Raw genomic sequence first — 10,044 nt, forward strand, 5'->3', positions numbered from 1 at the left:
TGACCTTAACAGACACCTCACCAAAGAAGATATACAGATGGCAAATAAGTATGTGAAAAGGTAATCCATGTTGTATGTTATCAGAGATAGACAAATTTTAAAAAACAGTAAATACCTCTACACAATTATTAAAATGGCTAAAATCCAGAACACTGACAACCCCAAATGCTGATAAGAATGTGGAGTCACAGATACTCTCATTCATTGTTATTGGGAATACACAATGGTATAGTGGCTTTGGAGGACAGCTCAGCAGTTTCATACCAAATGAAACATACTCTTACTGTATGATCCAACAGTCACACTGTTTTGTATTTACCCAGAGGGATTAAAAACTTACACCTGCACAAAAATCTTTACACTGGGGGTGACTGGATGGCTCAGTGGGTTAAGCCTCTGCCTTCGGCTTGGGTCATGATCTCGGGGTCCTGGGATGGAGCCCCACATGTGTCTCTCTGCTCAGCGAGGAGCCTGCTTCCCCCCCGCCCCCACCCTGCCAGCCTCTCTGCCCACTTGTGATCTCTCTCTCTGTCAAATAAATAAATAAAACCTTTAAAAACAAATCTTCACACTGATGTCTGTATGGTTTTGTTCATAATTGCCCAAACTCAGAAGCAACCAAGATGTCCTTCAGTAGAAGAAGAGATAGATAAAATATTATTCAGTGACTTTATTATTTTTTTAAAAGATTTGTTTATTTGAGAGAGAGAGCATGAGTAGGGGGAGGGGGAGAGAGGGAAAGAGACAGAAGCAGCATAGAGCCCGATGAGGAGCTTGATTCCACTACCCAGAGATCATGACCTGAGCCAAAACCAAGAGTCAGACACCCAAATGACTGAGCCACCCAGGTGCCCCTATTCAGCGACTTTAAAAATGAATTCTGAAGCCATGAAAAGAGATGAAGGAAACTTAAATGCATGTGACTGAGTGAAAGAAACCCATCTGAAAATACTATGTATGATATGATTCCAACTGTATCCCATTCTGGGAAAGGCAAAAGTATGGACACAGTAAAAAGATCAGTGGTTGCCAGGGGTTGGGAGAGTGAGGGATTAGTAGGAGGAGCACAGAGGATTTTGAGGCAGAGAAATTGTTCTGTATGATACTGTAATGATAGTTACTTGTCAGTATACATTCATCCAAACCCACAGAATATACACCAAGAGTGAACCCTAATGTGAACTATGGACACTGGAGGATAATGATATGTCAGTGTGGGTTCATCAATTGGAATAAATGGACCCCACTGCTGGGGGATGCTGATAGTGGGGGAGGCTATGCATATGCAGATCAGGGAGTATATGGGAACTCTGTACCTTCCACTCAGTTTTGCTGGGAACCTAAAACTGCTCTGGAAAATAGACTACTAAAAAATGATAATTGAAAAACTGGTTAAGATGGTAAATTTTGTTATGTCTTACTACAATTAAAAAACAACACTTGTTTGGTCTCTAAGGGACTAAACTGTATCAGTTTGAGACATTCCAAATTTGACTTTCATGAGAAAAGATGAATAAATTTGGGTTTTGGGGGGCATTTGTCCAGCTCAGTCAGTAGAGAATACTATTCTTGATCTCAGGATTGTGAGTTTGAGCACTACATTGGGGGTAGAGTTTACTTAAAAAAAAAAAAATAAATAAAACTAGATAAGTTTGTGTTTGCAAATGTTGGTATCAATAAACCCACATATTGTAGTAAAAAAATTCTGATTAATTATATGCTAATTCAAAAAGCTGAAAAGGACTTCATTCAGTAGCACTATCAGTTTGTCTAAGACATTAAGCTCTGAAATGTTAATTTGTGCTGTGCTTCTCCCCACCCCCTACCTTTGAATCATGAAGTGTCTTTCTCTGCCCTCTCCCAATCGGCCCTCAAATCTGATGCATATCCATCACACTGAACCCAATTTCATAAAACTCCTTACAGACACAGGGAGACAAGGAGACTCCATCTCGGGGCTTATGGATCTCAAACAGCTTAGTTTAGAAACAGCTTAGTTTGAGGCAGAGCCAGAATCAGGAGGGGGTCAGCTGGGCATTGCCGGGGCTTCAGTGTCTGGGAGTCCTGAGACATCACCGTAAGTGTAAGGAGAGGGCAAATTCCAAGTTCCTTTGGCATTCTGCTTCCATAATGGTGCTGAAATCGGTCTGCTGATACTCCTCTCCTTCTCTTTATAAGGATCGATTTATACCTTTATTGAGTTTTTCTCCCTTAATTTGGATAGAGTCTCAGGAGGGAGAGATGAATATTTGTAATTATAACTCCTAAAGCTATGATCCTCTTTGATACTGTGTGTGTACTCATGTGTTCACGTGTGGGTATGTGTGTATGTATGTGCGCACAGATTTCAGGGCAAGAACAGAATTTGGCAGGCAAGCAAGTTGCTCCGGAAGTCACTGTGGAAACTTTGTGTTTCAAAGGTAGAGACCCACCTCAGCAATTCAAGTGTATTGTCCATGAGGTGGTAGAGGCCAGCTTTAGGTGGGAAGAGGGAAGTGGCCCAACTTTAGGAAGAGTGGATTCCCTGAGCCTGAAGGAAGAAGGGCTAGTGGGTTTGGGGGAGAGCAGACACCTGAGCCCCACTCGTGTATAACTGAATCCAGCTTTGTATATTTACAGTCACAGCTGAATTTTATTTCAGGAAAGCACAAATGAATTTGCTTTAAATCACTTAATATAATTTGCCACACTAACATATGAAGGAAAAAAATCTTTTCTCAACAGATGCAGAAAAGGTTTTCAGTATAAGTCAAAGCCCATTGGTGGCAAATATTTTTTTCCTGTTTTTTAAAAAATAGGCATGTGTATGTGACATCAATAGCATCTTGTCATAAAGCTGTTTTAGGTGCCTGAACTCCCTTTGCCTGTATCAAGTCCTCCATCTCCACATGTCCCCTCAGCCATTTTTCTCTGAAGTCATGCAATGCCATTCACACTCCATGCACCATGCTTGGAACAATTGTCCCCCACCCCCTGCCAGCAGGCATTACCCATTGGCCTTTTGGGAGCAATAAGGGGCTTGGAGACTGAGATACCACCAAGACATCTTGAGAAGGCTTTGTCTTCTTAACATGTCAAAAAACAGAACAAAACCCTGTCCCTTGTCATCCCTCACCCTCATCTCCAACTTCTCTATTACATTCCTTCCATAAATATTTATTTTTTTTAAATATTTTATTTATTCATTTGACAGAGATTACAAGTAGGCAGAGAGGCAGGCAGAGAGAGAGGGGGAAGCAGGCTCCCTGCTGAGCAGAGAGCCCGATGCAGGGTTCGATCCCAGGACCCTGGGATCATGACCTAAGCCGAAGGCTTTAACCCACTGAGCCACCCAGGCACCCCCCATCCATAAATATTTAAATATGTTCAAATTTGTTCCATCTTTTAAAAAAAAGATCCTCCCCCAAGTTCTATCCCGTTACCACCCCATTGCTTTCTTGTCCTCTGTGGCGCATTTTCCAGAAAGGGCCATCCCTCTTTCTTCCTCTTCTCACTCAGCAAATTGTTCCAGTCTAGTTCCCATCCCCTGGAATCTTTGAGTCTGCAATTGCCATTGATGATGAACCCAACTTCATTTAAACTCATTCTAAATCAGTGCAGTCCCTCATTTAAACTCATCCTAAATCACGTGGCACGGCAGCTCTATAAAACGCTCTTCTCCCCAGTCCCATGGCCTGGTTTTTTCTTTCTGTCTCTTCTACCTCCTTTTAGTTTCTCCTCTATCCAAATTTGTCAGTGCTACAGGCCTGTGGGGCTTCTCCTAGACGTCTTTCTTCTCTTTCCCTCTCTCCCCTAGACTACATCATCCATGCTATACCTTCATTGATTACCCTTTTGCAGATTAAGACCAAAATCTGCATCTGCAGCCCAGTTCCTTCTTTGGGGTTCCAGACTTGTCTATCCAGTGACCTGAGTACACTTGGAGTGGATTCTCTGATGAGCCCTTGAATCCTCAGGACCACTGGACTTCAGGAAATGGCGCCGTCATTCGGTAGCAATCAAGAAGTAACCCTTTTTACCTTGGGGTGGCCTGTCCCATCATTCACCCCATCTTGTTGATTTTACCTCCTGGATATTTCTCAAATCCATTTTTTGCCCCATCTCCACAAACATAAATTTAGTTTGAAGCCACTATATAACCTCTTCATCCCCACCAGTCATTCCATATCCATTCTTTTTCTTCTCAAGGTCATTCTCTAAGTTTAAAAGAGCATTTTTTTTTTTTTAAGATTTTATTTATTTGAAAGAGAGAGTGCATGAGCTAGGTGAGAGGCAGATGGAGAAGGAGAGGTAGACTCTTTGGTGAGCAGGGAGCCTGATGTGGGGCTTGATCTTAGGACCCCGGGATCATGACCTGAGCCGAAGGCAAAAAGGCAGACAGTTAACTAATTGAGCCCCCCAGATGCCCCAAGAGTGGTCTTTTAATAATGCAAATCTATGCTTTTTGCTCCACTGCTTGAAATCCTTCAATGGCTTTCTCAAGCTCTTGGAATGACATCCATCATCATGAGCTTGGCCTCCGAGGCCTGTTTTGTTTGTTGCCTGTCTCTCTCTGACTGCTGTCAGCCTCATCACTGACCTTCTCCCAGTTTTTTGCACATGTTCTTCTCACTTTAACAGCGCATGCTGCTCCCTCTGCCTGGAATGTTCTCTGCCTTTCCGCCCAGCGGTTTCAGCTCAGCGTCCAGGGTGTGGTCTCAGGCGATCTCCTCTGCTCCCTCACATTTTTCAAGTCCCCATGTCACAGGCTCAGAGTGTTCTTCACTTCATCCTAACACTTCTTATAATTTGTGTAGTTTTGATGTTCACTTTTCCTGCTAGATGGAAAGTCCCATTATCTGTTCTGTTCAGTCATAGATGACATTTGTCTTTCCTCATAGTGACCCTGCACCAGCACTTTTATGTCAGAACAATCAACCACTTTATGAATCTTGGTGGGAGAGGGAAGGAGCCCAAAAGACCATTCCCAGCTCTGCTCACTTTCCCAGCCCCTCCTTTAGGTAGGATACAGACAATCTCCCTATCAACACATCCTTAAAGGATTTGGGTTCGGGAAATGGTAACAGAGAAGGAAAGGGGAAATTCACATCTCTCTTTCAGGCGGAAGCAGTGGTGTGGTGTCTCCTGGCACAGAAGCAGCTTGGGTGGTGGCTGTAGCAGTGGCTGCCCCATGAGGTCCCGAGAACAGAATGAAAACACTGCCCTTTGTGTTCAGCAGTTGCCCTCTGGGTAGTGAGGTGGCTCTCCAGTCCTCTCAAAGATTCTGTCACTTGTAATCAACTTTTTAATAGACACTATGTCACTAGAGTGAGATTCTACCAGAATCTACTAGTCAGAATTGACTAATATAACAGCTATAAATCTGGTGTCCCAGAGGAGGAGTCCCTGGCACAGAGCACGTGCACAATGAACACTTGCTGGCTTAAAGAATGCATGAAACATAAGGTTCCTAGGTGCCCTTGTGGACTGGGAATCCCTTATTCTTACACAGAATAATTTTTAAAACTCCAATTCTCCTACGTTTAAATGGCAAAAATCACAAATATTAAACCAGTTTGGAAAATACTGCATTGGTTGATATTGAAAATTCCTTAGAGATTGCACCCGCTGGATTACCACGATTTCTTTCCCCACCAGGAAAAGCTCACATCCACCAAAGAATAGTTGGCCCCGCAACCAGGGAGCGTGTACTGGGTGAAGGACAGTTCACTTGGAGGTGTCACCTAGCTATAGACTAAAACTCAAAGGGATCCAGGAGCTGTTCTATGAGAAAGGATGCAGGGCAGCGACCTGGCTCATTTAACCAAACTCAGATTTTCTCTTCTGTAAAACCCCCAAAACAACTACCTCAAATGGATTGTTATGAGATTTAAATTGCAGAATGTTAAGATCTCTGAAGTCCATGTCTGGCCCATGCTTAGCGCTCCCTCCATGTTTCTGTATTTTCTCCACCTCCCCGCCCCGCCCCGTTGCCCCTCTGTCCTCACCCAAAACAGTGATCTGTTTATTAAATCATATGGCAAGTGTGGCAATGTTTTAAAAAACAGCGATACTGACAGTTTGTCATGCTATTCTCACCCTGAATTACATCCCCCCCAAACATGGATTCTTTGGCAGGAACATGGTAGCATTTTCAAAAGCACAGATGATATGAAGATTAGCTTTCAGAAATGGTTAAAATGTCTATGAATTTCCTTTTCCAGATTTATTCATGATGCTGAATCTGATGCCCAAATGGATAGCTTGAAGCTCAAAGATCTGCCTCTACCCAAGGATCATTAGTGTTGCCAAATGTAACAAAGTGCACCATGCTGCCAACACTGCCCAGCACTTGATCCCATTCTGTTTATCTCCTACATCTACTGGTAAAACTGTTGATAAGCATTTTCAAGAATATTAATGATTGCATAACGTTTGGTGAGAAGCTGTGATTTTTCAGGATATAAATTGATATTGCAGAATTATTTTGAGAAAACTAAGACACCCCAGATGCTTGATTTAAAAAGAGACTGGGGCTCTGGAAAGTACTTTTGTGTTGAATTGGCATCCTGTCATTTATTAATGGTAGTATGCGGGCTAATTGTTGAACACCTCTGAGCCTTGGGTCCTTCGCAGTAAAATTACCTATAGGATTCTATTAACTGACAGCCACAACAATGCTCAGCAAAAAGAAAATCTCCAACAGATACAGTTTTTCTTAACAGGCAGCGGAGGTAAGTTGTAGGAAACTCGCCTCACCTTTCTCTGTAGGCTGAATTTTAGTTCAGACACCTCCCACATGCAGTCATCTCATTGCAAGACATCTAATTCAATCCCACCCCATAAACAAGGTTATCTGGCGAAAATGAATCAGTCCCATGTATAACGTCATGCTAGCTAATCCTGCAGTACCCCCTAATCCCATTATTGAAACAAATGGCCACGCAGAGTGGCCATTTTTGCATGTGACAATCCTAATACAAAACTCACAGGGCACCCGCTTGGCCAGGGTGAAGAGGAGATTCTGGGTTTCACCAGAATCTTAAGTAATCAATTCGACTTGTCACTTCGGGGGAATTTCAGATGTCCATGGGCTCTATTCTTTTCCTGAAGTGTTTCTTTCTTTTTTTTTTTAAGATTTTATTTATTTATTTGACAGACAGAGAGCACAAGTAGGCAGAGAGGCAGGCAGAGAGAGAGGAGGAAGCAGGCTCCCTGCTGAGCAGAGAGTCCGATGTGGGGCTCGATCCCAGAACCCTGGGATCATGACCTGAGCCGAAGGCAGAGGCTTTAACCCACTGAGCCACCCAGGCGCCCCTCCTGAAGTGTTTCTTAAACATTTTCCTCTTCTGTCTTAAAAACAAAACTTCAAAAATGTAGTGCAATTTTATTCAACTCTTCTTAAGAGTTCAATCTTTCCTGATTTCCTGGGTTATCTCAAAATATTCCATCTTGCTATTCCACTTATTTAATTTAGGTAAATTAAATAAAACTAGCCCAAAACTAGGTTGGTTTCTCATGGGTTTCTTTTTCTTTTTTCTTTTTTTTTTTTGGTGTCAAAAATAAAATTCAGTCATTTTTAATATTTTTAGCATGCATCAGATGACAAGCATTGTCAGTTCTGGGATGGTGGGAAATAAACAAGATTTGGCACTTCCCTGGAGGACCTCACAGCCTATCAGGAAAACAGACAAGTGTTAAAGAATCGTAATTCAGGGCAAATGCGGGTAAATGCCAGATGTTCAGGGGGATTACTGGAGAAGCACCTAACCCACCTCGGTGTGGGTGTGTGTGTGTGATGGCTGTCAAGAAGGCTTCCCAGAGGAAGCAAACTGTGAGCTGAGCCCTGAAAAGTGGAGGAGGAGGGGTGGGGGAAAGGAGATCCCCTGCAGAGGAAAGAGCACTTAAAAAGGTAACAGGTCTGCAGAGCACAGAGGTATATTCATAATTTGGGGAGGTGGTGCCAGGCAACCATGGGGAGGTAAGGCTGGAGATGAGCAGGACCTGAAGAGGAAGGGCCTGGCGGCAACTTTGGAAACTTTATCCTCAGGACAATGGGAAAGCGTTTAATGCTTCCGAGTGACAGTGGTACGATCAGATTTTTGTTTTATTTTACTTCCTACACAAATGGGAGGGGTAAGGAGTGGGCGACAGAATGCCAAGCAGACTCCCCGATGAGTACAGACCCTGGACCTGGGGGCTCGGTCCCACTACCCCGAGATCGTGACTTGAGCAGAAACCGAGTCAGACGTTCAACCATCCGCACCACCCAGGCGCCCCTTGATTTGAATTTTGGAAAGGTTACTATGGCTGCTTGAAAGTACAGAGCCTAGAGACTAGCTGGGAAGCTCTTGCAGTGACCCAAGAAATGCTGGGGGCGGTGGCCTGAATTAAGGCAGCTGAAGGTGGGAAGCAGCTGCTGGCGCTGAGATATTCTGAAGTTGGAATTAACAGGCATGGTGACTAGATGCACGTGTGGAGGACTGGCAAGTTTCTGGTTTGGGCAATTGAGGGGATACTTATGCTCTTCAAAAACGACACAAGAAGAGGGGTACATCGAAGGAAAGAGGAAGAGAGATGGGGAATACAAGTTCAGGAGGTGCTAAGTGGCCATGTCTAAGGGGAAATTGGACAGAAGGGTCTGGAGCCCAGCATACACCTGGCTTGATTACAGCTGCAGGCACCACTCGCATTTACCTGTGGGTCAGTGACCTGGTTGTGTGTCAGCATCATTTTGGAAGCACTTAAAAAAAGAAACAAAAAAGCCTGTCATTTGTTTCTTTATTAAATATACCACATTTTTTCTGTATTCATGCTAGGAGTGGGAGTGGAGGACAGGACTCTGTTGAGATGGGGCACAGGTAAAATTCACTGAGGTTGGGGAACTAAAGCTTTGAGTTTTTGTTTTGTGAGCATTTCAAAACATGACACAAACTGCAGAGGAGGTAGGTGTAACTTCACTAAGTGGTAACCAAATAATTTTAGTATGATTTGTACTCCTTCCCTCGCCTCAAGTTTCCAACCCCATTCCACTTAAGCTAACTTTAAATTTGCATTTCAAAGTCTAAGAATTGATCAGCAGCTTAACCACCCATTGGTACTTACTCAAAAACCCCTTGAAACACATCCAAATGCTCTTTTCAGTTATTTATAAAACTTGCTATTGTCTAATAACTTCTGATGAACTGTCTTCTCAGCTACAGAAATAAAACCTTTGTCAAAACTTTCCCCCTTGATTTGAATTCATAAACTGGCTAATTTCATGACCTTTATATTTGTATTTCTACCATTCCAGAGTAAGAAATAATAATAAGTGAAGCAGAGGACATCTTTACAAACTGATCCCCACATTCTAAATCAAGATTTCACTAAAATTTATAATTAGTCTACGAAAGTGGTCAACACTTTGAACTTCTACCCCTCATGAAGCAGAAGAGGTACAATTAATCATCTCCGGGCTAAAACACATGAAAGTTAAAATGTCACGAATGGGGCCTACTAGTTTATTGAAGATTATTAACCATTTGTGATGTGGAATGTTAGCTCACCTAAACTTAGAATTTATAGCTTTTCCCCTGAATTTTGGTTATCTTACCAAGAGGCATAAAGGAAACATTTAGAATAAACACGCACATTCTTGTTTCACTACCAAATATAAAGTATTATTTCTAGGATTCCGTAATGTCTATACCTAATTCAGCCATTCTCAAACCTGCTTTTTAGACTGAACTGTAATTTACTAAGAGTAAGGACAGAATTAAAAGGCCCTAAGAGATCAGCTAGTCCAATCTAAGGTGGCTGAAGCTCAAAAGCATCAAGTCGACTAGGCTGCAAAGTGGGGAGCCTATTCTGGGTCGACTGGACTGATGCTTTTGGTTTTACTGGAGAATAATGGCAGGAGCAATTTTAAGGCTTCATGAACCTTATGTTTTAGTTCCAGTCTCCTTTCAGATCAGGAGATACTGATGGAGAACAATCCCATCTTCCTCCTGCATCTACCCCATCTTCATCTTCAAAACCTAGTCTTTATACAGAGAATGGACTTTCAGACTTGAATTTCCTCAA

The sequence above is a fragment of the Martes martes genome, assembly GCF_963455335.1.
Source record: "Martes martes genome assembly, chromosome: 2".
Classification (NCBI taxonomy): domain Eukaryota; kingdom Metazoa; phylum Chordata; class Mammalia; order Carnivora; family Mustelidae; genus Martes; species Martes martes.